The sequence below is a fragment of the Zalophus californianus genome, chromosome 16 (genome assembly GCF_009762305.2).
Source record: "Zalophus californianus isolate mZalCal1 chromosome 16, mZalCal1.pri.v2, whole genome shotgun sequence".
Lineage (NCBI taxonomy): Eukaryota > Metazoa > Chordata > Mammalia > Carnivora > Otariidae > Zalophus > Zalophus californianus.
The window spans coordinates 14554264-14579988 of NC_045610.1; the positions used below are offsets into that span (position 1 = coordinate 14554264).

Here is a 25725-nt window from a genome sequence, read left to right on the forward strand (position 1 = left end):
AGCTTTTTTGAAGGTGGGCACCAGAGTGTGTGGGATATATGGAGCCATTCTATCTGAATAATGAGGAGAGCATGACTCTAAGGCCAGGAATATTGGCAATCTCCTGAGGCAGACATCTGGATTATAGGCTCATGTACATTGAGAAAGGGGAGCAGAGAATCAGACTATTAGCAACTTTGTGATTGCCTTCTATCTCATCATGTCTCGTGAACATCTTTCCATGTCCTTATTCTTTTACATCAGATTCTCAAAGAGGGGATAGTCCATATCAAAATCAAGCCACACAGGTGTATCAGTCAGGAATCAGGTGAGGAAATAAATTACTTCCAATGTTTAAAAACAGAATGGATTCAGCACAAAGATTAGGTGATGACCAAACCCCTGGAAGGGAGAGGAGTGCACTCAAATCTTGCTTTCATGAATGACTCTCAGAACACTCTCACGGGAGCCATCCCTTCCATCACCCTCGTGAAGTTTGAGTTCTAGGACCTACTACTCAAGCCATAATCCAGGTATCAGAGAATTGGGACCAGGAGGCTATTGCCATCACTCCAACCTGGACACTGGCATGTGAAACTCTGCCACAGCTCTCTCCACAGTTTCCTCTCAGCATCTGTGCACCTGAGGATGGGACATTGGCATCTCATAGCTTTGCTGGCCTGAAGCAAACAGCGAAAAGCAACAAGAATGTGGCACAATCCCACACCTCACTTCCACTTTTCAAATCTCACAGAAATGGATCTAAGTGGCAGGACCTAATATGCACCCAGAATTCTACCTGCATGCAATCTGGGAAGCGTAGCCTTATCTTTTCAGCCTCTGTAGCACAGAAAGGACCTCTGGAGTAGATGCTGAGAGTCTGTCAACCATATCCTGCACAGAGATTCTAGTACGTCACCTCTAGGAAATCATCATCATCTCTGTTATGGACAGAACTATTTTTGTTCTCCCTGCTATCCATGCCCCCTTCTTCTAATAATGGTCTCCTGATTTTCCTTTGGAGACCCACCTCTCCTACTTGCAATCCATGTGGTTGGGTGAGGCTTATCCCAGACCCCAGTCCCAGGGCAACCAGTCCTAGACCAGGGCAGCTAGTGCACTTCATCTCCTGTTCTTGCTCAGTATATAATCGCTCAGAGAATATGTAAAGGGATGTGATATCATCTTTCTGAAGACATCAAGTAGAGAAGGGACAGCCATTTATCTTGGACCATGGAGACATTTACCAACCTAGAAGCTGAGGACAAAGTACTGATTCTTGTTGCTTTCTGCTCTAAGATTTGGCAGTTGTTTGGCCTGGATGATGCAGACAAACAAATCATTCACAGATATCTTCAGAATTTCAAACTATCTACAAAGAAGACAATCTTGATTTAAAATATTCTGCCCTTTACTTAAATGAAGCCTTAGGCCATAGTCTCAATAGTTTATTTGGAAAATGTGGTCCCCATAACACCTTTACACTCAGCCTAAACTTTCCCCCTAACACACACACACACACACACACACACACACACACACACACACACACACACACACACACACTTCCTAGCTCGACCTCTCATTTTCTCTTACTCACTTGTTCCTAGGTGGGATGTCTATTCCTTAACACCAACCTCCACAGATGCTGGCTCACTCATTCTTCCCAGGAATTGAGCACAAGAACACCCAGTTAAAAGAAAGATGAAAGAGGGGCAGAGAATAGTTATCTGCTGAAGGAGTTCCCAGTGACTCCGTGTATCTGGAGACACAGAACTGCTTTCCATGGCCCTCAGTCCTCTTTGGCTGAGAATCTGGGCAGTCAGTAATGGAAATAGCTGTGAATGAGACCAGAGATCTGGCTCTTAACTTGGACAGCCAAGTCACCCTGGGTAATCTCTCTGGGCCTCAGTTTCTCATTTGTAAAATAGGTTAGATCCATTTATTTTCTAGCTTTGATGGCTTATAGCCAGATACAGGGTCAGTGTTGACTTCAGAGTAGGATGACACAAGGTGTAAGACAGTTTGCTTTAGAAAAACCCCATTTGTGAAGAAGACAAATGGAATTATATTAAAGCAAGGGCTCTGAGCTAGGAGTCAGGAAACCTGGACTCTGTACTTGCTGCATCATAAACTAAGTATCACTGGGCGGGTCACCTGGTGTCTCTGTGCTGTAAAGGGAGAGGCTTGGAGAAGATGATGTCTGATGGGCTTTCCAGCTCTGAGGTCCTATAGGAGCCAATGATCCAAAATCACCAAGAAGGTGTCAGCCCTAATATTTTGCTGGGGAAGTAAATCAGAAGGGAAAGTGAATGCCCTCAGTGGCCGAAGGGGCTGCATCTGAGAGGTTTGATCCCCTGCTGTGTTCGTAGGAGGTTTCCCTCCCAGTTGTTCTACCCTCACTCCCAGTGTCCAGGTTTAAGGGCAGGAGCTGGTACATCTGAGGCCCAAAGCCAGCTGAATGTGCAGGACCTTGAGTTCTGCTGAGTCCTGCCATGGCTGGAGTCCAAGGGCTGAAGACCGAACTTTCCTAGCAGCTTATCAGGGCCCATTACTGGCCCAACCCAGCTGACTACTTGGCAGTGGACTTTGGTTACTTCCCCTCCTCCCAAAAAGTGCCACTTTGAATGGTACACTGGTCCATGCCAGACCCCCCACTGCAGGTGACTTGTGACCTCCAAGTCTGGCTGCAGTGAATGTCAGTAAAGGGCAAACCTCCTTGAAGATTTTCCAGACTGAGCCACTTCAGAGACGTGTCACAAGGGGGCAGGGCCCACTCTTGAAAAGAATGTGGACTAAGGATGGCTGGTAGGAATAGAAAAGGGGCTCCTGCGTGGGGAGGAGGCAGAGGCAATGAAGGGCAGGGGACAAGAATAGAGAACTCTGGAGTTACCTCAAAAGAAGAGCAGGTCTGGGGCGCCTGGGTGGTGCAGCTCATCAAGTGTCTGACTCTTGGCTTCAGCTCAGGTCATGATCTCAGGGTCATAGGATCGAGCCCCTGCGTGGGGCTCCCCGCTCAGGGGGGCATCTGCTGGAGATTCTCTCTCCCTCTCCCTCTGCCCCTCCCCCCACCCCCCTTAAAGTGAATAAATAAATCTTTTTTAAAAAAAGAAGAAGAAGAGCAGGGCTTGAGCTATGTAAAGTGAAAAGAGGCATAGAGTCCAAGAAGTCTATTTCAATGCAGGTAGAACTTTATGTGAGTAACAGATTAGAATGTGTAAAATAATATATTCCAAATAGCTTAATTACATATGCTACCTTTCAGCATTTCTCCCCCCCGCCCGCCCCACTTTAGAAAGTAATGTCAGGTAAAAAATATGGAAAAGAGTAACTAAGAAAAATCAGCATAATCCTACCACCTACTGATAACCACTATTAATATGTTGGTGAGTTTCCTTCTGGTCCTTTATTTTATGCATATGTACACTACATAATTTTTTAAAAGGTAATACTATATATGCTTTTTTCTAATCTGTTCTTTTCACTGAGCATTGTATCATGAATATTTTTCTTCTCAATCAATACTGATTCCTGTAATCATTTTTAATGATGGTGTGTTGTTTGATCATATGGATATGCTATTTTTATGCAAAAAGCCTTTATTACTAGATATTTAAACAATGTCTATTTTGAACTATTATAAACATGCTTCTTTGAACATCCTAGCATATACAACCTTCCTTCAGATAAATTCCCAAAAGTGGAGGTGCTAGGTCAAAGTGTTGTATATATATTGATATATTGACAAATTTCCCTACAGAAAGATTGTACCAATTTATTGTCTACCACCAGTGTCTAATGCTTGATCATCCTTGAGTTAACAGCTTTGGCAGTTTTTGTATTAAGACCATGTATTAAAGGGCGTCTGGGTGGCTCAGTTGGTTAAGCATCTGCCTTTGGCTCGGGTTGTGGTCTCAGGGTCCTGGGATTGAGCCCTGCGTTGGGCTCCCTGCTCGGCTGGGAGTCTGCTTCTCCCTCTCCCTCTCCCTTTGTGCATGTGCTCTCTATCTCTCAAATAAATAAATAAAAATCTTTAAAAAAAAGACCATGTATTAAGTCACATAATGTGGCCATATATCTCTTCTTTAACATAGAAATTATACAAGTTTTATCCTTTAACTCAGTAGTTCCGCTTCTGGGAAAAAATTTAAAGAAAGTATCTGAATTACGCGCATCCTGATAGATGGACAGACAGACAGACAATAGATTTGGGGGTTTGGGGGCTGTCTGAGTAAACCGACTGCCTTGCATGATCGTCACTGTCCCTGAGCATTGAAAAGGACATCCCTGTGTCAGGGCCTTCTCCCTATCTTTGCTCCAGGGGAGGAGGGGCAGGCGATTACTCATTGCTCCTTGGACAATGCTGCTGTTATCCCAAGGTTGGACCCCTGCTTATACCGCTGTCTCTACACTCAGCCTCCAGAAACACCCCCCACCTTTCTCAAAGACATGAGGCCTTGAGTCATCCACAGTTGTCTGCCCTACCCTGTCTGCCAAAGGTCACTGGTGACATATGCCTAAGTATTTTCGCAGCACTATTCATGAGGCAGGATAATAATCTGAGATGATAATTAGTGTTTTTTTTTTCTATTTCCCCAAATTCTTTTTAATCCAAGCCTAACATCCTTCCTTTTAGATTGTAAGGCTTGAAGCCACCTAAAGAATTTGCTGGTACAGGACTCCAGAAGAAATTCAACAAAATTTCAGCCTTTAAACTCACCAGCCATGGGTCTAAGTGTGAGACCGAGAGCCGGAGGAAGAGACCTGTCAAAACATGTCCACACGCCTCCTCCACTTCGGCGAAGACAAGACTCTGTGGGAGAGGAAGACGGCGACAGGTGGAGGGCTCCGAGCAGAAGCGGGACGGCAGGAGCTGTGCACTCTGGCTGCGATTCTGAAGTTCCAGAAACCCACCCAGTTCATCGGGGATTGAAAGACTTGATTCCTGGGCAAGGACTTGGCAGGCAACAAGCCTTCTTGGCAAATCTCCCAGCAGTACAGCACAGATTCTACGGGATGGAAATGAGAGCTTGGCCTGACGAGGCTTGAGACCAGGAATAGATTCTCCCAGATTCTACTCCTCGTGGGCGGGAGTGGGGAAGGGGCTCCTGGATGGGTTAGGAGGATGCCATGTGGACAGATGAAGATGTGGCTACACATGAGCAGATGGTCAGCACAGAGGGGGACCCTTCCCACTCCCACACCACCACCACCACTGCGGCCTGTCTATGAGCGAGCGGGACACGGCTGGCCTGCCACATTGAAATAGGAGGCCACCACGGGACAAAGCAGATGAAGATCAAGAAGAGGTTGTCCCCTCCCCACTTCTTGCTGACATTTCCAGACGTCTCTCAGAAACAGAGAGGTAAAGAGCTGGGAAGAGCAGAAAGATTCTGAGTGTGACTGAGTTTACCTGGAAGGGACATAATTATGTTTTTTGTTTCTACAGACTTGAGGTTTAAGAAGGGAATTTGGTTCAGTTATAAGAAACTAAAGTTAGGGGCGCCTGGGTGGCTCAGACGTTAAGCATCTGCCTTCGGCTCAGGTCATGATCCCAGGATCCTGGGATGGAGCCCCGCATCGGGCTCTCTGCTCCGCGGGAAGCCTGCTTCTCCCTCTCCCACTCCCCCTGCTTGTGTTCCCTCTCTCTCTCTGTATCTATCTCTGTCAAATGAATAAATAAAATCTTAAAAAAAAAATTTCATGGAGCTGTGAAGTTTGAACCTCCCTTTACCATAGTGAAAAATTGGGAAAACTGGAACATTAAGAAGGGGGGAACATTGAAGAGTTATGCAATCATTTACTGTTTATAAATACTATACAATAATATAAAAATGTTTATGATATAATGTTAAGTGAAAAAGCAGGATACAAAAATGTATGTTATTTTTTATTACAATGTGTAAAAGAAAATCCTCAAATATACAGTGAAATAAAATTCAAAAAGTAAATATATAAAAATGTTAAGTGGTTATCTTTGGGTGGGAAAACTGTGGGGAATTTTCTTCTTTCTACTTTTTCTTAATTCTCTTCCAAGAGCACATATTTTTTCAAGATTTTATTTATTTATTTGAAGAGGGGATGGAGAGAGAGACAGGATGAGCAGAGAGGGAAAGGAGAAGCAGACTCCCCACTGAGCAGGCAGCCTGACATAGGGTTCCATTCCAGGACCCCGGGATCATGACCTGAGCGAAAGTCAAACACTCAACTGACAGAGCCACCCAGGCACCCTAGCACATTTTTCTTTATAATGAAATTTATGTATTTAATTTTGTGTGCATATTAGTTTAAGCACGGCTTGATCCATAGCCTAGAGCCTTTTTGAAATTGAAATATAGTTGACTTATTTTTTATTTATTATTATTAGTTTATTTATTTGTTTATTTTTAGTACAATGGCCTAGAGCTTTGAAGAGGATGGAGAAAAGGTGGAGGAAGGTAAAAGGAATTTTCTGGGCCCTGTTTAACTGTCCTGCTGAGTGACTAAATTGGTCATCAATTGTCTCCTTCTTCTTGCCTGGTAAGTCAATGTTGGATGATGTCATGGACAGAATGAGCCAAGAAATGACAGGTTATGATGAATGGGAGCCTCTGTTCATGGGAAATACAGGAAAGCCCATATAGTGGAAATATGAAGTCAGTGATTGTCAAAGTGTGATCCTCCGATCAGCAGAGTCAGCACTGTGTTTTAGAAATGCAACCTCTTGGGCGCCTGGGTGGCTCAGTTGGTTAAGTGTCTGCCTTCGGCTCAGGTCATGATCCTGGAGTCCCGGGATCGAGTCCCACATCGGGCTCCCTGCTCAGCGGGAAGTCTGCTTCTCCCTCTGACCCTCTTCCTTCTCGTGCTCTCTATCTCTCATTCTCTCTCTCTCAAATAAATAAATAAAATCTTTAAAAAAAAATTAAAAAAATCTTTAAAATAAAAAAAAAAGAAATGCAACCTCTCTGGCCCCACCCCAGACCTAGTGAATCACCACTCAGGGAGTGGGCCTAGTGAGGCGCATTTTAACAAGCACTCCAGGGGATTCAGATGCCTGCTAAAGTTTGAGAACCATTTTCTTATTTTTAATTTAATTTTATTTTTATGATTGGGTTTTTTAAATATTTTTAAAAAATTTTGAGTAGTTTTAGTTTTAGAGAAAAATTGCAAAAATAGTACAGAGAGTTCCACATACCCTCCCCCCAGTACCCAGTTTCCCCTATTATCAACATCTTACATTAATATGATCTATTTGGAGAACCACTTTTCTAATGAATAATCTCTGAAGAGCTCTTTAAATTACTCACTGGGGTAGGTATCAGTCCCAACGCTGGGAGCTAAGAGAGGTGCTTATCATCACCATCACCACTATTCACATTTGAGTAAGACTTTAAGATGGGTCATTTCATTGGATTCTCAATAGAAGCCTTTGAAATCAGCTAAGGAAGTTATCCCCACTCTACAGAAAAATCCAAGGATCAAAAAGATTAAATGATTTGCCCATGATCACACAACTAGTAATAATATTTATTGAGCTTTTCCAATAGACCAAGTTTTATTGATAATATATCAATAATATAACCAACAGCTAATATATATTACCTCATTTAAACCTCACACAAATCTTTTCTTAATTTTATTTTATTATGTTATATTAGTCACCATACATTACATCATTAGTTTTTGATGTAGTGTTCCATGATTCATTGTTTGAGTATAACACCCAGTGCTCCATGCAGTATGTGCCCTCCTTAATACCCATCACCGGGCTAACCCATCTGCCCACGCTCCTCCCCTCTAGAACCCTCAGTTTGTTTTTCAGAGTCCATCGTCTCTCATGGTTCTTCTCCCCCTCCAATTTTCCCCTCTTCATTTTTCCCTTCCTACTCTCTTCTTCTTCTTCTTTTTTTAAAACATATAATGTATTATTTGTTTCAGAGGTACAGTGATTCATCAGTCTCACACAATTCACAGCACTCACCATAGCACATACCCTCCCCAGTGTCTATCACCCAGCCACCCCATCCCTCCCAACCCCCGCTGCTCAAGCAACCTTCAGTTTGTTTCCTGAGATTAAGAATTCCTCATATCAGTGAGATCATCTGATACTTGTCTTTCTCTGATTGACTTATTTCGCTCAGCATAATACCCTCTAGTTCCATCCACATCATTGCAAATGGCCAAATTTCATTTTGATGGCTGCATAATATTCCATTGTATATATGTACCACATCTGCTTTATCCGTTCATCTGTTGATGGACATCTTGGCTCTTTCCATAATTTGGCTATTGTGGACATTCCTGCTATAAACATTGGGGTGCACATACCCCTCCAGATCACTACATTTGTATCTTTGGGGTAAATACCCAGTAGTGCAATTGCTGGGTTGTAGAGTAGCTCTATTTTCAACTTTTTGAGTAATAAACCTCACACAAATCTTCTAAGGTATGTCCTATCTTCATTTAATAGACAAGGAAACTGAGGTACAGAAAGACTAACTTATCCTTGGACACACAGCCTGAGATAAAGGAGCTAGAAAGTCTGTCTCTGGGGCATATATTCATAACCAATAAGCTATAGAGTTAAGTATGACAGCTTTGAAGTGTATCAGCTTGGCTAGGCTGAATTACATTTGCCAGTTCCCTTTTCAGTATGTTTCCAATTAGCATGGGCCATAAAAGAGATTCTTGCTGGAGATTCGGGGGCAGAAGTGAAGCGGTGGCCATTTTGTAGCTGACACCTGTTGCCAGTTGTCTGCTGTTTCATCTCATTAGCATGGGCAGTGGGCATGGGTGTAACTGCCTTGCCTTCCCCTGATCTTCCTTCAGCTTCTCTGACTCCTGGGCCAGGTGTGGGTAATTAGCTCTGTGCAAAGAGCCCTGGCTTCTGCAGGGCACCCACCCCATCAACATTAGAGGCAGCAAGAACTGATGGGGGCTTCTGTCAGTCCTCACGGGCCTCAGCTCACGCTTGTGAGTTCCAGCTTATTCTTCCTCATGTCCACTCTAAATCCATTGTTCATGCCCAAATGCCTGCCCTGTAGATTTCAAGCTCTAGCATGAGATGTGAAGACAACAGCCTTCCAGAAACTGCTTAACCAGCTAACAATTACAGAAGGTCAAATCTCTGTAATAAATATATATAGGCAGTCTTTGCTTTGCATGGTACTATAGGACCGTAAAAACGACCGTGCAAGCTGAAACCATTCAAAGCGATCTGAATACTCAGTGAGAAGAAGTATGATTGTTCTGTGATCTTTAAATATTTTGGTCAAAACATTAAAAATTCTCTACCGTTATATGTGTATAGAGAAATGAAAAAAGAAAAGTTAATATTCATTTAGTACATTGTTATTTAAAACATTAAAAACACTGAAAAATTAAAATGTTTTATTTCTTTGTAAAAAACGTTTCAACAATGCTTGCCTTCTCATCATATAACTTACAGAGCAAGAATCTTTTCTACAGCTTGGTGAACTGTCATATTATATTCCTTGCTAAGTTTGGGTCTGTTTCCAGCATTTTATCATTAGATCTTTCGATGTCATGAAATATGTCTGAGAGTTCCTTTAACGTTATTTTTTTTACCAGCATCATTTCCTCTAGGGCATCTTCATGTTTTTTCATAACTACCTGCCTTAGAATTGGGATGCAAATGTCACAGCAGTGCCCTTATCTGCACTAGTAGTCCCACCAGTTTAGCTTAATATTAATCAATTCAGGGGCACCTGGGTGGCTCAGTTGGTTAAGCGTCTGCCTTCGGCTCATGGCATGATCCCGGGGTCCTGGGATCAGGCCCTGGGTCAGGTTCCCCACTCCACTGGAAGTCTGCCTCTTTCCCACTGCCCCTCCCCCAGCTCATGCATGCTCCCTCTCTCTCAAATAAATAAAAATTTAAAAAATATTAATCAGTTCATGCTGTTTTCCAAAATGGTAGAACCAGCCATTACAGCAGTGAAAGGGTTTTCTTCAGTCTCCTTACAATGATCATTTTCTTCCAATGTGGCTATTAGCTTCAATGCTCTGGCCTGAATGTTAGCCAAACTGATTTAAAAAAAAGTTATTATGTTCTTCAGTCAGAAGTGCAAGTAAACACTCCACTTCATCCATAAGTGGCTTTCTGTTTCTTGTGCAATTTAGAAGAAAAGCTGTTGGAGTGACTTCCCCTTATTTTTTTCATATTCCTCATACTTTTTCAATATGGTTCATAGGATACCTTCATATGAGTCTAGGTCTTTTGCTATCTTTGCTTTGTTGTCACTCTATTCAAATTTTCTAATCACATCGTTTCACTTCTAACATTTTCATTTTTCATTTCTTTGCTTCACTTTTATCTTTGTTGGCCAATTCTCTCTTTCGATTTTCCCTTTTTGTAAAATGTCATATAGGTTTATCACTGGGAGACAAGGAGGAAATACCTAATTTGCTGTCTGTGAGTGGATTGAATAACAGATATACAGTGACCAATCTCCAACAGATTTTGCAAAACGTGACATGATTAGTCACTGGTCATGACATGCACCTTATTCACATGGTGATTTGTGGACTAAATTGCTAGCGATGAATTTTGCATTTTATACAGTTAATTACTCACCAGTAATATACTGTGGTAACTAAAATTAGAACTATGTTGTTGGGGCACTGGTGTTATTTTATTAAACTGTGGTAACTGAAATTCATGCGTGTTGGAAGTGTGCAGAGTGAGCACGAGCTGTGTGTGTATGTGTAGACCTGGCAGCAGTCCATAAAATCACTGTTCCTCCTCCAGTCTCAACAAAATCCCAAGATAGAGTAGGGATTATCCAGAAGAGACTTGTGGGTATAGCTTTTGTTTAAGGGAGTGAAGTTCCAATAATAATAAGATCGATAATAGAACCACAAAAATTTTTAAATAATTATATTGACAGAACCACTACCAGTTTGGACTACAAGGGACTAAAACCACATAGAATGAAAAGAGGCATATGGGCCACCCCCTGCCTCCCCAAATCTACTAGCAGTAAGAAAGGTGATAAAACTAACCAGTTGAGGGCACCTGGGTCGCTCAGTCGGTGGAGCAGCTACCTTTGGCTCAGATCATGATCTCAGGGTCCTGGGATCCCTGGGTCCCAGGGTCTCTGTCAAATAAATGGATGAAATCTTTAAAAAAAGAAAAAAAAAACTAACCAGTTGAAAACACAACCTACCTTTCATGGATGAAGAAGGATGACTTAGATGGCAGAATCAAGTGTTTAATAGAGTTGGGAGTCATGCAGGATTATATTCTGAGACCTTAAGTCCTAATCAAGGAGCTACAAGCTTGTGCCCAGCTGAATTTCAGAATTGCTGTGGACCATTGACTCCTATGTGCCTCCTATTTTCCCCTTTTTTGAATGGGAGGGTCTATAGCACTTATCCTAAGCCACTGTATGTTGAATGTATGGAAGGTCTATCTCTTTACTTCATAGGGTTTCCAATCAAGAGGTACTTTACTTGAGAAACCAGATCCAAGGAGCTTTATCTGCACCTGGATCTAATTTAAATGATGACATTCTAGACTTGGAATTGATGCTGTAACAGGTTGAGAATTTGGGGGATCATAGAAGAGTAAATGTATTTTGCATGTATGAGAAATTAATTTCTTTTTAAAATTTTTTTAGATTTTTTAAAGTTTATTTTATTTGAGAGAGAGAGAGAGCACACAATCAGGGGCAGAGGGAGAGGGAGAAGCAGACTTCCCACTGAGCAAGGAGCCCAACTTGGGGCTCAATCCCAGGACCCCGGGATCATGAGCCAAAGGCAGATGCTTAACCAACTGAGCCACCCAGGTGCCCTGAAATGTAAATAATTTCTGATCAGAGAGATGGTAGTGGTTTTCAGATATATCCACAAACTCTTTGACTACTTCTGCTTTGAAAAGGTAGAGCCTAATTTCCCTTGCCTTGAGTGACTTAGTGACTTGCTTCTAATTAATATATATCATGGAGTGATGGTATGTGACTTCTTTCATGAAAAACTACATAGACATTTCCTTGCTTTCTCTCTCAGATTATTCACCCTGGGAGAAGCCAGCTGTCGTGCTGTGAGGACACTCAAACAGTCCTATGGAAAGGTTTATATGGCAAGGAACTGAGGCCTCCTGCCAACAGCCCTGTTAGTGAGATACCATAGAGGTGGACCTCTCAGTCCCAGTCAAGTCTTTAGATGATTGTAGCCTTCACTTATAGCTTGACTGAAACCTCATGAGAAACCATGAGCCAGACACCATATTGCTAAGCTTCTGCCAAATGTTTATTGTGGTCCAAGCTATTAAGTTTTGGGGTAATTTGTAATGCAGCAGTAGATAATAATTAGTAATTATAATTAGGCTAAATACTCCAATTAAAAGAAAGATTCTCAAACCAGGGTTTTTTTTACAAGCTTTGTTTATTTATTTTTAGGTGATCTCTACACCCAATGTGGGGTTCAAACTCACGACCCTGAGATCAAGAGTTGCAGGCTCTTCTGACTGAGCCAGCCAGGTATCCCTCAACCTAGATTATTTATTTATTTATTTTTAAAGATTTATTCATTTGCTTGAGAGAGAAGGGGGAGGGGCATCAGGAGAGAATCTTCCAAGCAGACTCCCCGCAGGGCATGGAGCTCAACACAGGGCTCAACCCCATGACCCATGAGATCACACCCTGAGCTGAAATCAAGAGTTGGACACTTAACCGACTAAGCCACCCAGGCACCCCTCAAACTAGATTTTTTAAAAAGCACAATAGGCACACCTTAAATATAAGGCTACAGGAAGGAAGTAAAAGAATGCAAAAACCATGCACTCAACAACAACAACAACAACAAAACAAACAATCCAACTTAAAAATGAGCAAAGGACTTGTTTGTCCAAATAAATTATACAAATGACCAAAAAGCAAACAAAAATATATGCAAACATCATAATCATTACAGAAATACAAATCAAAACCACAACGAAACAGCACCTTACACCCATTAGAATGGCTACTATTAAAAAACCCAAAACACAGAAAACAAATGTTGGCAAGGATATAGAGAAATTGGAACTCTTGTGCTCGGTTGGTAGGAATATAAAATGGTGGAAAGCATTATGGTGGGTCTTCCAAAAATTAAGAATGGAATTACCATGTGATCCAGCAATTCTCCTCCTGGATATATAACCCAAAGAATTAAAAGCAGGGTCTCAAAGGGATATTTGTACACCCATGTTCATAGCAGCATTATTCACAACAGATGAATGGATAAGCAAAATGTGGTGTGTACACACACACACCCACACACACACTGAAATATTATTGAGCCTTAAAAAAAAGGGAGAAAACTCTGACACATTCTACAATATGAATGAACCTGGAGGACATTATGCTAGGTGACATAAATCAGTCACAAAAATACAAATATTGTATGATTCCTCTTATATGAGGTACCTAGAATAGTGCAATTCATAGAGATAGAATGGTGGTTGTCAGGGGTTGGGAGGAGGAAGAAGGGGCATTAATGGGTAAAGAGTTTCAGTTTATAAAATGAAAAGAGTTCTGGAGATTGGTTGCACAATAATATGAAGGTACTTAATGTCATTGAACCATTAAAAATGGTTAAGGTGACTCTTCTGGGGCGGCATCTACAGCATTCAGAATGGTCCAGTGTTTGACATACCATCATAGTTTGTCCTACGATACAGCCTCTAACAAAACTAGGCTGTCTAGAACCCTTGGTAATAAAATCATTTACCTTTATACCAAGAAGGTTGGGAAAGCACCAAAACCCACTGTGGTGTGTGCCCAGGCCAACTTCAAGGAGCAGTGACACCTACAGTTCTTATGAGGTTGTCTAAAATGAAAAAATACGTCAGCAGGGCCTATGGTGGCTCCATGTGTGCTAAATGTGTTCGTGACAGGATCAAGTGTGCTTTCCTTATTGAGGAGCAGAAAATTGTTGTGAAAGTATTGAAGGTATAAACACAGAGTCAGAAAGCTAAATTTAAAAATGAAGCTCTTTTGGAGCACCTGGGTGACTCAGTCAGTTAAGCATCCAACTCTTGATCTCAGCTCAGGTCTTGATCTTAGGGTTGTGAGTTCGAGCCCTACATTGGGCCCCATGTTGGGCATGGAGCCTACTTAAAAAAAAAAAGAAAGAAAAGAAAAGAAAAAAAATGAAGCTCTTTTGAGTAAGAAAAAATCAAAGGTCTTATTCTGTTAAAAAAAAAAAAGGGGGGTGCCTGGGTGGCTCAGTGGTTAAGCGTCTGCCTTCGGCTCAGGTCATGATTCCAGGGTCCTGGGATCAAGCCCCGCATCGGGTTCCCTGCTCCGTGGGAAGCCTGATTCTCCCTCTCCCACTCCCCCTGCTTGTGTTCCCTCTCTTGCTGTGTCTCTCTCTGTCAAATAAATAAAATCTTAAAAAAAAAAAAGATTAAGATGAAAGCTATAAAACAATGAAAGAAATTGAAGATGACACAAAAACTGGGAAGATGTTCATCCTCATGGATTGGAAGAACCAATATGGTTAAAACATCTGTATTACTCAAATCAATCTACAGACTTAAGGCAATCCCCATCAAAATACCAACAACATTTTTCACAAAACTAGAACAAATAATCCTAAAATGTGTATGGAACCACAAAAGACCCCAAAAAGCTGAAGTAATCTTGAAAAAGAACAAAGCTGTAGGTATCACAGTCCCAGATTTCAAGATATACTACAAAACTGTAGTAACCAAAACAGTATGGTACTGGCACAAAATAGACATATAGATCAATGGAGTAGAACAGAGAGTACAGAAATAACCCCACGCATTTATGGTCAATTAATTAATGACAAAGGAGGCAAGAATGTACAATGGGAAAAAGGCAGTCTCTTCAACAAATGGTGCTGGGAAAACTGGACAACCACATGCAGAAGAATGAAACTGGATCACTTTTTTACAGCATACATAAAAATAAACTAAAAATGGATTAAAGACTTATGTGAGACCTGAAACTAAAATTCTGAGAAGAAAACATAGGCAGTAATTTTTTTGACATCAGCCATAGAAACATCTTTCTAGATATGCCTCCTAAGGTAAGGGAAATAAAAGCAAAATTAAACTATTGGGACTATACCAAAATAAAAAGCTTTTGCACAGCCAAGGAACCCATCAACAAAACAAAACGGCAACCTAGTGAATGGGAGAGATACTTGCAAATGATATATCCAATAAGGAGTTAATATCCAAAATACATGAAGAACATAGACAACTCAACACCAAAAAACAAACAATCCAATTTTAAAAATGGGCAGAGGACATGAACAGACATTTATCCAAAGAAGATGTACAGGTGGCTAACAGACACATGAAAAGATGTTCAACATCACTGATCCTCAGGGAAATGCAAATCAAAACCACAATGAGGGGCACCTGGCTGGCCTAGTCTGAAGAGCATGCAAATCTGATCTTAGGCTCATGAGTTAGAGCCCCACGTTGGGTGTAGAGATTATTTAAATAAGTAAATAAATAAATAAACTTAAAAAAATACCCACAATAAGGTATCACCTCATACCTGTCAGAATGGCTAAAATAAAAACATAAGAAATAACAAGTGTTGGCAAGGATGTGGAGAAAAAGGATCCCTTCTGCGCTTTTGGGAAGGCAGACTGGTACAGCCACTGGAAAACAGTAGAGAGGTTATTCAAAAAATGAAAAAAATAGAATTACCATCTGATCTAGTAATTCCATTACTGGGTATTTACCCAAAGAAAATGAAAACACTAACTCAAAAAGATATGTACATCTCTATGTTTATTGCAGTATTTACAACAGCCAAGATATGGAAGCAACCCAAGTGTCCATCAATAGATGACCAGATAAAGAAGACGTGGTATATATACCCAATGGAATATTACTCAGCCATAGAGAAGAATGAAATCTTGTCATTTGCTATAGGTATGGACCTAGAGGGTATAATGCTAAGTGAAATAAATCAGTCAGAGGAAGACAAATGCCATATGGTTTCCCTCATATGTGGAATTTAAGAAACAAAACATGAACAAAGAAAAAAGAGACAAACAGAAAAACAGACTTAACTACAGAGGACAAACTGGTGGTTGCCAGAGGGGAGGTGGGTGGGGAATGGGGGAAACAGATGAAAGGGGTTAAGAGTACACTTATCTTGATGAGCACTGAGAAATGTATAGAGTTGTTGAACCATTATATCATACACCTGAAACTAATATAACACTGTATGTTAATTATATTTCAATTAAAAATATATATAAATAAAAAATAAAGGTAATGAAACAGAGGTAAAAATGGTTAAGATGGTAAATTTTATGGTATGTGTATTCTACCACAATTAAAAATAAAAAATAGATAACTTTTATTTTTAAAAACTTTTTTAAAGATTTTATTTATCTATTTTTCAGAGAGAGGGAACACAAGCAGAGGGATGCGGCAGGCAGAGGAAGAATGAGCAAGGAGCCCAATGCGGGGCTCGATCCCAGGACTCTGGGATCATGACCTGAGCAGAGGCAGACGCTTAACTGACTGAGCAACCCAGGCATCCAAAAAACTAAACAATTTTTAAAAGAAGAAAAGCAGGGGTGCCTGGCTGGCTCAGTAAGCTGAGCATGCTATTCTTTTTTTTCTTTTAAAGATTTATTTATTTTAGAGGGAGAGAGAGCTTGAGAGAGGGAGCGAGTGCGGGGAGAGGCAGAGGGAGAGGAGAGAGAAACTTTACCAGACTCTGCTGGGCATGGAGCCCAATGTGGGGCTTGGTCTTGAGACCCTGAGATCATGACCTGAGCTGAAACCAAGAGTTGGACACTTAATCAACTGTGCCAGGGACCCGGACTATGCTATGCTTGATCTCAGGGTTGTGAGTTCAAGCCCCGCATTGGGTGCAGAGTTTACTTTAAAATCTTTTTAAATAAATAAATAAAAAGCATTAAAAAATGGGGAAATGCCTTTAATTGTTATCTGTTGTACTTGCTAATTGGATCACATAGTTAATTTACATGTTTAAAAAAGAAACTGAAGTTGTGCACTGATCTTCAAATAAAAAAAGAGGTACACCATGCAAATGCTAACAATACCCATAAAACCCGGTGTAGCTATCTTACTGTCAGACAAAGTAGACTTTAAGGCAAAAAGCATCACTGGAGATAAGTTCGTAATTCATAATTCCATATTTCATAATAATGAAATAGTCAACTATCTGGACAATATAACAATTCTAAATTTCTATGCTCTTAATAATATAGTCTCAAAATACAGCAAGCAAAAATTAATACAACTGAAAGTGAAAACTGATAAATCTACACTCATAATGGGAGGTCTTAATACCCCTCTCTTGGGATGCCTGGGTGGCTTAGTCGGTTAAGCACCTGCCCTCGGCTCAGGTCATGATCCCAGGGTCCTGGGATTGAGTCCCATATCTGGCTCTTTGCTCAGCAGGGAGTCTGCTTCTCCCTCTGCCCCTCCCCCTGCTTATGCTCTTTCTCTCTCTCTCTCTCTCCCTCTCTGATAAACAAATAATCTTAAAAAAAATACCCCTCTCTTAGTAACCAAAGAACAAGCAAATGGGTAATCACATATAAGTTATAAAATATTTTACCAATTAAAAAACTTGATTTCTTTAACATATGTAAAACACTCAACAATTGCAGAATACAAATTAGTACATATTAGGCAGATGAAACATGTACCAAAATGAGTAAAGTGACAATATTTTTGAGTATCAACAAATTTTAAAGTATTTAAATCATATGGAGTATTTTCACTGACCACAGTGTAATAAAACTCAAAATGAATAACAGAGGGGTGCCTGGGTGGCTCAGTCAGTTAGGCATCTGACTTTTGATCTCAGCTCAGGTCTTGAACTCAGCGTCGTGAGTTCAAGCCCTGCATTGGGCTCCATGCTGGGCATGGAGCCTACTTAAAAAAAATTAATAACAGAAAGATTAACTCAGAAATATCTGTATGCATAAAAGTTTTAAAATATATTTTTAAATAATCTATAGGTCAAAGAACTCCCAGTGGAAATGGGAAATAATTTCAATTAAATGCTAATATAAATATGACATACCCAAACTTGTGGAATGTAACTATGCTAACAGAAAGTTTATATTCATATATTAGAAGGGAAGAGAGACTAAGAATCAATGTTTGAAGCAGCCATGTCAAGAAGTCTTTTTAAATGACATATTAGACCCAAAGAAAATGGTAGAAGAAATTATTAAGAGCAGAACTTAATGAAGTAGAAGGCAAACATACAACAGAGAATATTAATAAAGACAAATGTTTGTATTTTGAAAGGACTAATGGCTAAGCCCCTGGCACAACTATCAAGAAGAAGAAGAGAAAATGTTTAAATAACCATTATTGGGAGGCACCTGTGGGGCTCAGTCGGTTAAGTACCAACTTTTGATTTGGCTCAGGTCACGATCTCAGGGTCCTGGGATCAAGCCCTGCTCGGCTCTGCACTCTGCTTGGGATTTGCTCTCTCCCTCTGCCCCTCTACCTGCTCACACTCTCTCTCTCTCAAATAAATAAATCTTTAAAAAAAAATAACCATTATTGGGAATTTAAAAAATGCATATCATTAGAGAGTCTACAAATATTTTTAAATGATATTATGGACAACTTTATTCCAGTAATTTCTACCTTTTGTTGAAATGGGCAATTATGAGAAAAAATAAAACTTACAAAATGGACACAAGAAGACATGGAAAATATGCATAGTTTTATACTTATGATTGAAATTGAATCGTTACTTAAAAACATTCCCACAAGTCACTCCAGGCCCAGATAGCTTTATCATTTGTATTCTACTGAAATATTTAAGGAAGAAACAAGGCTAATTTTACACTAACTTTATCTTTGGGCCTTAGTTTCCCCATCTGTAAAAGGCAGGTGTTGAACCAGTCAACTTCAGAAGTCTCTTCCAGTGTCAGCCCTTAATAACTCTCCTGGTGCCCCTTCTGGCAGGCCCTGTTCCACGGGGAAGTTAAGAACATTTGGCTTTGATTGGAAAAGATTTCAGGATTCTGAGGTTTAGAACCTGCTGATCACCACTGGATAAATGGGAGTCACCTGGGCTCTGTTCTCAATGCTCTGTAATTTGCTACTGATGTTGCTCTCTGAACTGAGACAGGTTCTCCTCCTCCAGTGGTCCCATAATCCCCCCATGCCCTTTACTCCAAGGAGAGCCTGTTTTAGATATCATGCTTAGATATCATGCTAAATATTTTACATCCTTTTTCCTTACATCCTTCTTCCTAAGTATAGGTTAACAAGCATGCATTATTAATTTTTTCCTCAGAATATAGAGTCATAGAGATGAATATCAGTTATTGCAATCTCAGAGAAGCAATCAAGGAAATTAAAGTACATATAGTTACTTACTTCTATACCAATTAATCCAATTTTCTATGATTTTTCTATGATTCTTGTCTCCCTTAAAAAAATCTCCCTACATTTCAGACTGTTTGCAGTATCCTTAGGTATCACAAATGTGTTTTCTTAGCAGCTACAAATCCCTTTTTCTAATGTACTGCTTCTATTTTTCTGTGAGTTAAGAAAAGAGATTATCAGGTATATTAAGATTATGTGCAAACTAGGAGCAAATAAACCCCAGTGAAGGTAAAATGGAAAATTTTACTGAGATATTAACCTCTACACAGACTCTTCCCCTTTGTTCAAGCAGATAGTAGGACTTCTTTTTTTAAAGATTTTATTTATTTATTTGAGAGAGAGAGAGAGAGAGAGACTGAGCCAGGCAGAAGCAGAGAGAGAGGGACATGCGGACTCTGCGCTGAGTGTAGAGCCCAACACGGGGCTCGATCCTACAACCCTGAGATCATGACCCCAGCCGAAGACAGACACTTAACCATCTGAGCCACCCAGGCACCCGATAGTAGGTGTTGTTCTGCTAGTCTCAGGGATAGTCTGTGGCTCCTATTGAAGAAATAAGGATTGAGAAGAGATGGATTTCTTCTGATAATGGTTTCTTATGACCTGGGGCCCTTGAATTTGGATGGGAAAAAAAATTATATCTTTATTTTCACTAATACGTATCTGAAACATAGTCTTTCCTTCAATTATGTATGTAGCAACAAACCACTGTTGTACTAACAGTACCTGTGCATTGGCACCAGCAGAAACAGCGATTTTCATATCTTATTATGGTTGCTGCAATATGTTGAAATATTGTTTATGTTTACCACTACTTCAAAAGTATAAAGTTATTAAATCCATCACTAGATCTCGGTATTTAATGTACTTTTTAAAAAATCCATACGTTAGCATATCAGAGGTCTGTTTTTAGAATATTTTGGAGGCAATGGCTGGCTCAGTCGGTTAAGCTTCCGACTCTTGATTTCAGCTCAGGTCATGATCTGAGGGTCATGGGATCAAGCCCGGCGTCGGGCTCTGTGTTCAGCGAGAAGTCTGCTTGAGATTCTCTCTTTCCTTCTCCCTCTGCCCCTCCCCCGCTCTCTCTCTCTCTCTCTCAATAAATAAAATCTTTTAAAAAATAATAAAATATTTTGACAACGCTACATTAATATTTCCCCCAAGGCTGATGGAAGGAAAGAAAGAAAGAGGGTTGTGAGTCTGTGATTCCTCTGGGAGGATGTGGCAGCTCACTGCATCCAGAGACAGAGTCCCATGTCACCAAGTTACAGCTTGACAGGGCCACTGTGACCTGTGGGGACCACTGCCTGATGGGGCCCCCAATAAAAAGCTCTTCCAAAACAGCATATAACTCATAAGAATGAGGAACCCCGCCCCCAGCTCTATTTCTTACGCAACTGAATTTAAGGGCTGAAGTTGTGGCAGTTACAAAGGCTTCTCTAGTCACCGAAAGGCATGGCCTCAATTATAGGACTTCTGTCCATTGTAGACATAAACAGCATGGAAAAGGTTAAATACCTGTGTTCAGATCATAAGACCCGGCCCAGATTTGCTGTATATATTGCAATGTTAAATGAAAAAACACCCCTTTGTATTACAGTCATGTGGTCTTGTATATGACCATTAAATAATTTTTTTTAGGGGCGCCTGGGTGGCTCAGTCGCTTGAGTGTCTGCCCTCGGCTCAGGTCATGATCTTGGGGTCCAGGGATTGAGCCCCGCATCAGGCTCCCTGCTCCACGGGGAATCTCCTTCTCCCTCAGCCCCTCCACCCCCGCACCCCACTTGTGCTCTCTTTCTCTCAAATGCATAAATAATAATCTTAAAAAATAATAATTTTTTTAAAAAGTCTAATTGGGTTGCTCAGGGGCCTTTGATGGAATTCCTGAACAGTGGCTACGTTTCAGATAGAGGCTGAAGCATGACAGTCTGTGTGCGGGTCAGGGTTGCGAGAGGTCATGTGCAGTCCTGGCCTCTCCATTTGCTGCCTCACAGTTCTGGGGACCAAAATGGGAGCTCAGACATCTTTGCACTGAGTCAGTCTCCACTGCCCCCACTGGGCTCTCCACTCGCAGCCTCATGGGGCAGCTCGGCTCTCTGCCTCATTTTCTCCCATTTCTCCGTATCATATATAAACTCTCAACTCATGAGCCGAGAGAAGGACTAAGCCAAAAGCTTCTTCCTCCTCCTCTCTACCTTGTCTGCAAATTCCCTCCCACACAGAGAAGACGCCTTTGATGGTGAGCAGGAGGACTAGCCCTGCCCCCTTCAACTCTGGCAGAGAGCTGCCACCCCCTGTTGCCCCTCCTCCGGCCTCTCTGGCCCTTGCAGGGAGGAGTAGGAGTGGTGCCCAACTTTCTATCACTCTCTGCATCCTGACCTTTCCTCTCTACAGCTGGGCCTACTGTGGGAAGAGCCTCAGGCCTCAGCTTGCCAGATTATGCAGTGGACCAGCTGATAGGTGAGGCAGGCTCCTTCCGCCCCCAGATAGCATCAGCCTCATCAGCGATTTCAAGAGCAACATCTAAGAATTGGATGTGTTGGCCTTGGATGCACCTGCGGCAGGACCAGGCGGCTGTGTGTCCCCCTCTCTCACCCCCATGCCTCAGCAAGCAACAGGGACACAAGGTAATGGAAAGACAGGAGGCCTGGGTCCTACTCTGCCATTAAATCATTCCTGGCCCATCCAGGTCTCCTCCCCATCCTAGTCTTAGTTCCGCATCTTCAATATAAGTGAGTTAAGGGACACCTGGCCGGCTCAGTCGGAGGAGCGTGTGACTCTTGATCTCGGGGTCATGAGTTCAAGCCCCACATGGAGTACCGAGATGACTTAAATAAATAAAACTTAAAAAAAAAAAGTGGGTTAAACTAGATGAACTTTAAGTTCCTTTCTACCCCTTAATGGTCCTTGCACATTATCAACATCCCAAAAGACAATATTTTCCATCTCTTAGGCAAACCATAGGCTCTGTGGGAATGAGGGGCCCACCCCAAGTCACACAGTCAGACGAGGGATGTGGGGGATTGGAACTCACCTATTGAGAATCCTAATCCATTCAGCTGCATTGGTCAAGGCAAAACCTTACCTCAGGAGCTCTGTCCCTAATCCAAAGGTCTTTGAATTAGGAAACATGGCAGAGGGAGAACCTTCAAGGCCTAAGACAGCCCTAGGCCTGCTGCTGAGCTCAGAGGGAGTGAGGAAGGGAGCCAAAGAAGCTCATCACCTGAGATGCAAAAGGAAGTCTGATGACCCAGCCAGATGTGAGACTGGGGAATGGAAAAGAGTGGGTGCTAGGGATGCATTAGGACAAGGAAAAGCAACTGCTAAGATGCTGTGCTTGTTCAGAAAACAATGTCCCTAGCGCAGTATTGTTGTTGCAGAAAAATGCCATATTAGCTAACCAAACAATCAGAGGCCATTACTTAGTAACAGGTACAGTCTATGAGACACAGACTGGGAAGTGGGCAGAATAGGTGCTTGCCCCAGTCTCTGAATGGTGAGATGGAGGTGGATTTTTACAAGCTTCTGTTGGCCTCTTCAGGCTTGACATCTTACTTCCTGGTCCATAGTGCCTGTAGGAGGAGAGATGGGGTGGGTGCAAAGGATAAATAACTTTGAGAAACCACAGCAGCGGCCAGGAGATTTTAATTTTCTTTCTATTTTTTCTATTTTGAAATATTTGATATAGCCATAAGAATTTGTTATGTAGGGGCGCCTGGTTGGTTCAGTCATTAAGCGTCTGCCTTCGGCTCAGGTCATGATCCCAGGGTCCTGGGATTGAGCCCCACGTCGGGCTCCCTGCTCACTGAGGAGCCTGCTTCTCTCTCTCCCACTCCCCCTGCTTGTGTTCCCTCTCTTGCTGTGTCTCTCTCTGTCAAATAAATAAATAAAATCTTTAAAAAAATAGAATTTGTTATGTATATACAGTCACATGCATAATAATAAAACAAATGCCTGTGAGCTCCCCACCCACTTAAGAACTAGAACACTGCCCGTGCTCAAACGTTTCACCTCCTGCCTGACCCAAAGGTGACCACTATTCTGAATTTGTCCCACAATATTTTGCTTTTCTTTCTACTTTTTCATACATAAATCTCCACGCAGTATAATGTTTAGTTTTATTTTTAAATTTAATAAGAATGTATTTATTCTATGAATTACTTTTTTCACTTATTATTGTTTCTAAGATTCTTCCATGCTGACATGTAAATAGTTCGTTCATTTGTACTGTATATAGTATTCCCTTGTGTGAATACACTACAACTGATTTTTCCACTTTTTTATCCAGGGACTTTGGGATTCTTTCTAGTTCTTTGCTGTTATCAACAATGCTGCTAAGAACATTCGGATATTTATACCAAGTGTAAGAGTTTCTCTGGGGTATATACCCTGGAGTGGAATTATTGAGTCAAATTGTTTTTCAGAGTGGTCGGACCAATTTATGTTCCACTTATGAGAGTTCTTGTCACATGACATCCTCTCCAAGACTTGGTGTTGTTCTCCCACTTTCTAGCAGCATCCCTAACCTTGGCTACTTCTGCTGATGACCTAGGGTGGCTCCCACCTTTCCCAGCCAGAGCCCTGGGGTGAACTTGCTGAGATGTTTCTATGTATCCTTGTGTTCCTAACTGATAACACTGACCACAGGGAAGGGAGGAAATATAAGTTTAGGGATAGACTGGGGGACTTGAGGTTTATCTATGTGACTATCAGAATCACTGGCTCCTTTTGGAGAACAAAGGCCAGCTGGTAAATCTGTGAGTTCTGCCCTAACCCTAAGCACACTGAAGCCTGGTCTTCCGGGGTGACTGAAGATGCTTAATTCATTTTCCTCCCTATCAGCCCCCACAGTCTCTCCTGTTTCTTAGGTGATTACTCTTTACCTCCCCCCATGCCTCCGTCTACTCTCTGCCAGTGTTTCTCCAAGTGTGGCCCAACGGCTGCCTCCATCGGAATCAGCTGGGGTGCTTGTTAGAAATGCAGATTCTCAGAACCCTCTGCAGATGGAATCAGACTTTCTGAGGTGCAGCTTAGGAACTGCTGTTTAACACACTCCTCACATGATCCATGTGCATGTCAAAGTTTAAGAGCTACTGCTCCAAGCACTGCTGTTAGGGAGGTCAGGCCAAGGGCCTCTCCGAACGCTCGGACAGTCTCCCAACAGCTCCTCCATGAGGGCCAAGATGATTCTCATCCTTCCATGACCCTTCCCCTACCTCCACTGTCCCTCAGGGCAGAAGGGATAAGGAGATCACTTTAGCTGAAGCATCTGTGTGTACAAGACACGCATCGCAGCATCCTTTACAGTAACGAGAAACCGAAAATTGCTGCCTCTTTACGAACAATTCATAAATTCATAAACCAAATTCATAATGGCACATCTTTCCAATGGAATGCTATGCAGCTATTCACAGTGACTTCATGTTGCTATTATTTCCTTTCCACTTCCAGCAAATCTTTAAAAAGTGTGTTAAATTTTACAGTTTCTGGTATTTGAATTTTCTACATAAGCATGCATTATGTTTATAATCAGAAAAACACAATAGAACACAGAAACATCCAGAAGCATTTGCTGGATATTTATAAAGGAATTGGCTTGAATTATTCTACAAGCCCTGCTAACAAGAATCTCTTTAAATTATCAAGGGAAATACTACAGGAAATTTTCTCATAGCTGAAGAACCTGGCTTTCTAGATCGAAAGAGTTCACAAAAAGGCTAGTACAACAAACTGTTGTTTAATGATTTTGCTTTTGTTTTTTAAGATTTTATTTATTTATTTGAGAGAAAGAATGAGCACAAGTGGGGAGAGGGGCAGAGGGAGAGAGAGAATTTCAAGCAGTCTCTGCGCTAAGCATCGGGACTCGATCCCAGGACTCTGAGATCCTGACCTGAGCCAAAAACAAGAGTCAGATGCTTAACCGACTAAGTCACCCGGGCATCCCTAATGATTTTGTTTAATAATGCAGGTATTTGTCCTCACCACGGATGAATTTTTTTTTTTTACTTAGTTTTTATTACTTTTTTTTTCAGAACACCAAGAATGAAGAGAAGATCCTAAAAGCTTCCGAAGAGAAAAAAGGAAAAACAGGTCAAAGACAAAGCATTAAGAATCAGAGTGGCATTTGGGCTGCTATCAGAGACACTGCATATTAGAAGACCAAGAAACTTTGCTTTCAAAACAATGGGTTGCCTGGCTCAGTCAGTAGATCATGTGACTCTTGATCGTGGGCTGTGAGTTCAAGCCCCATGTTGGGCATAGAGATTATTTAAAAGAAAGAGAGAGAAAGGAAAGAAAATACAAAATAATCAGGAAAAATGATTCCTATATTTATCCTAAACTGCCTAGCATATGTAATGGTAGAATAAAGACATCCTGAG

At 41.4% G+C, this 25725-nt stretch overlaps 1 pseudogene; it reads left to right on the plus strand.

Annotated features, from left to right (window-relative positions):
• The first annotated feature begins 13593 nt into the window (after positions 1-13593).
• On the plus strand, positions 13594-25500 carry LOC113939112 (annotated as a pseudogene).
• The last annotated feature ends 225 nt before the right edge of the window (positions 25501-25725 follow it).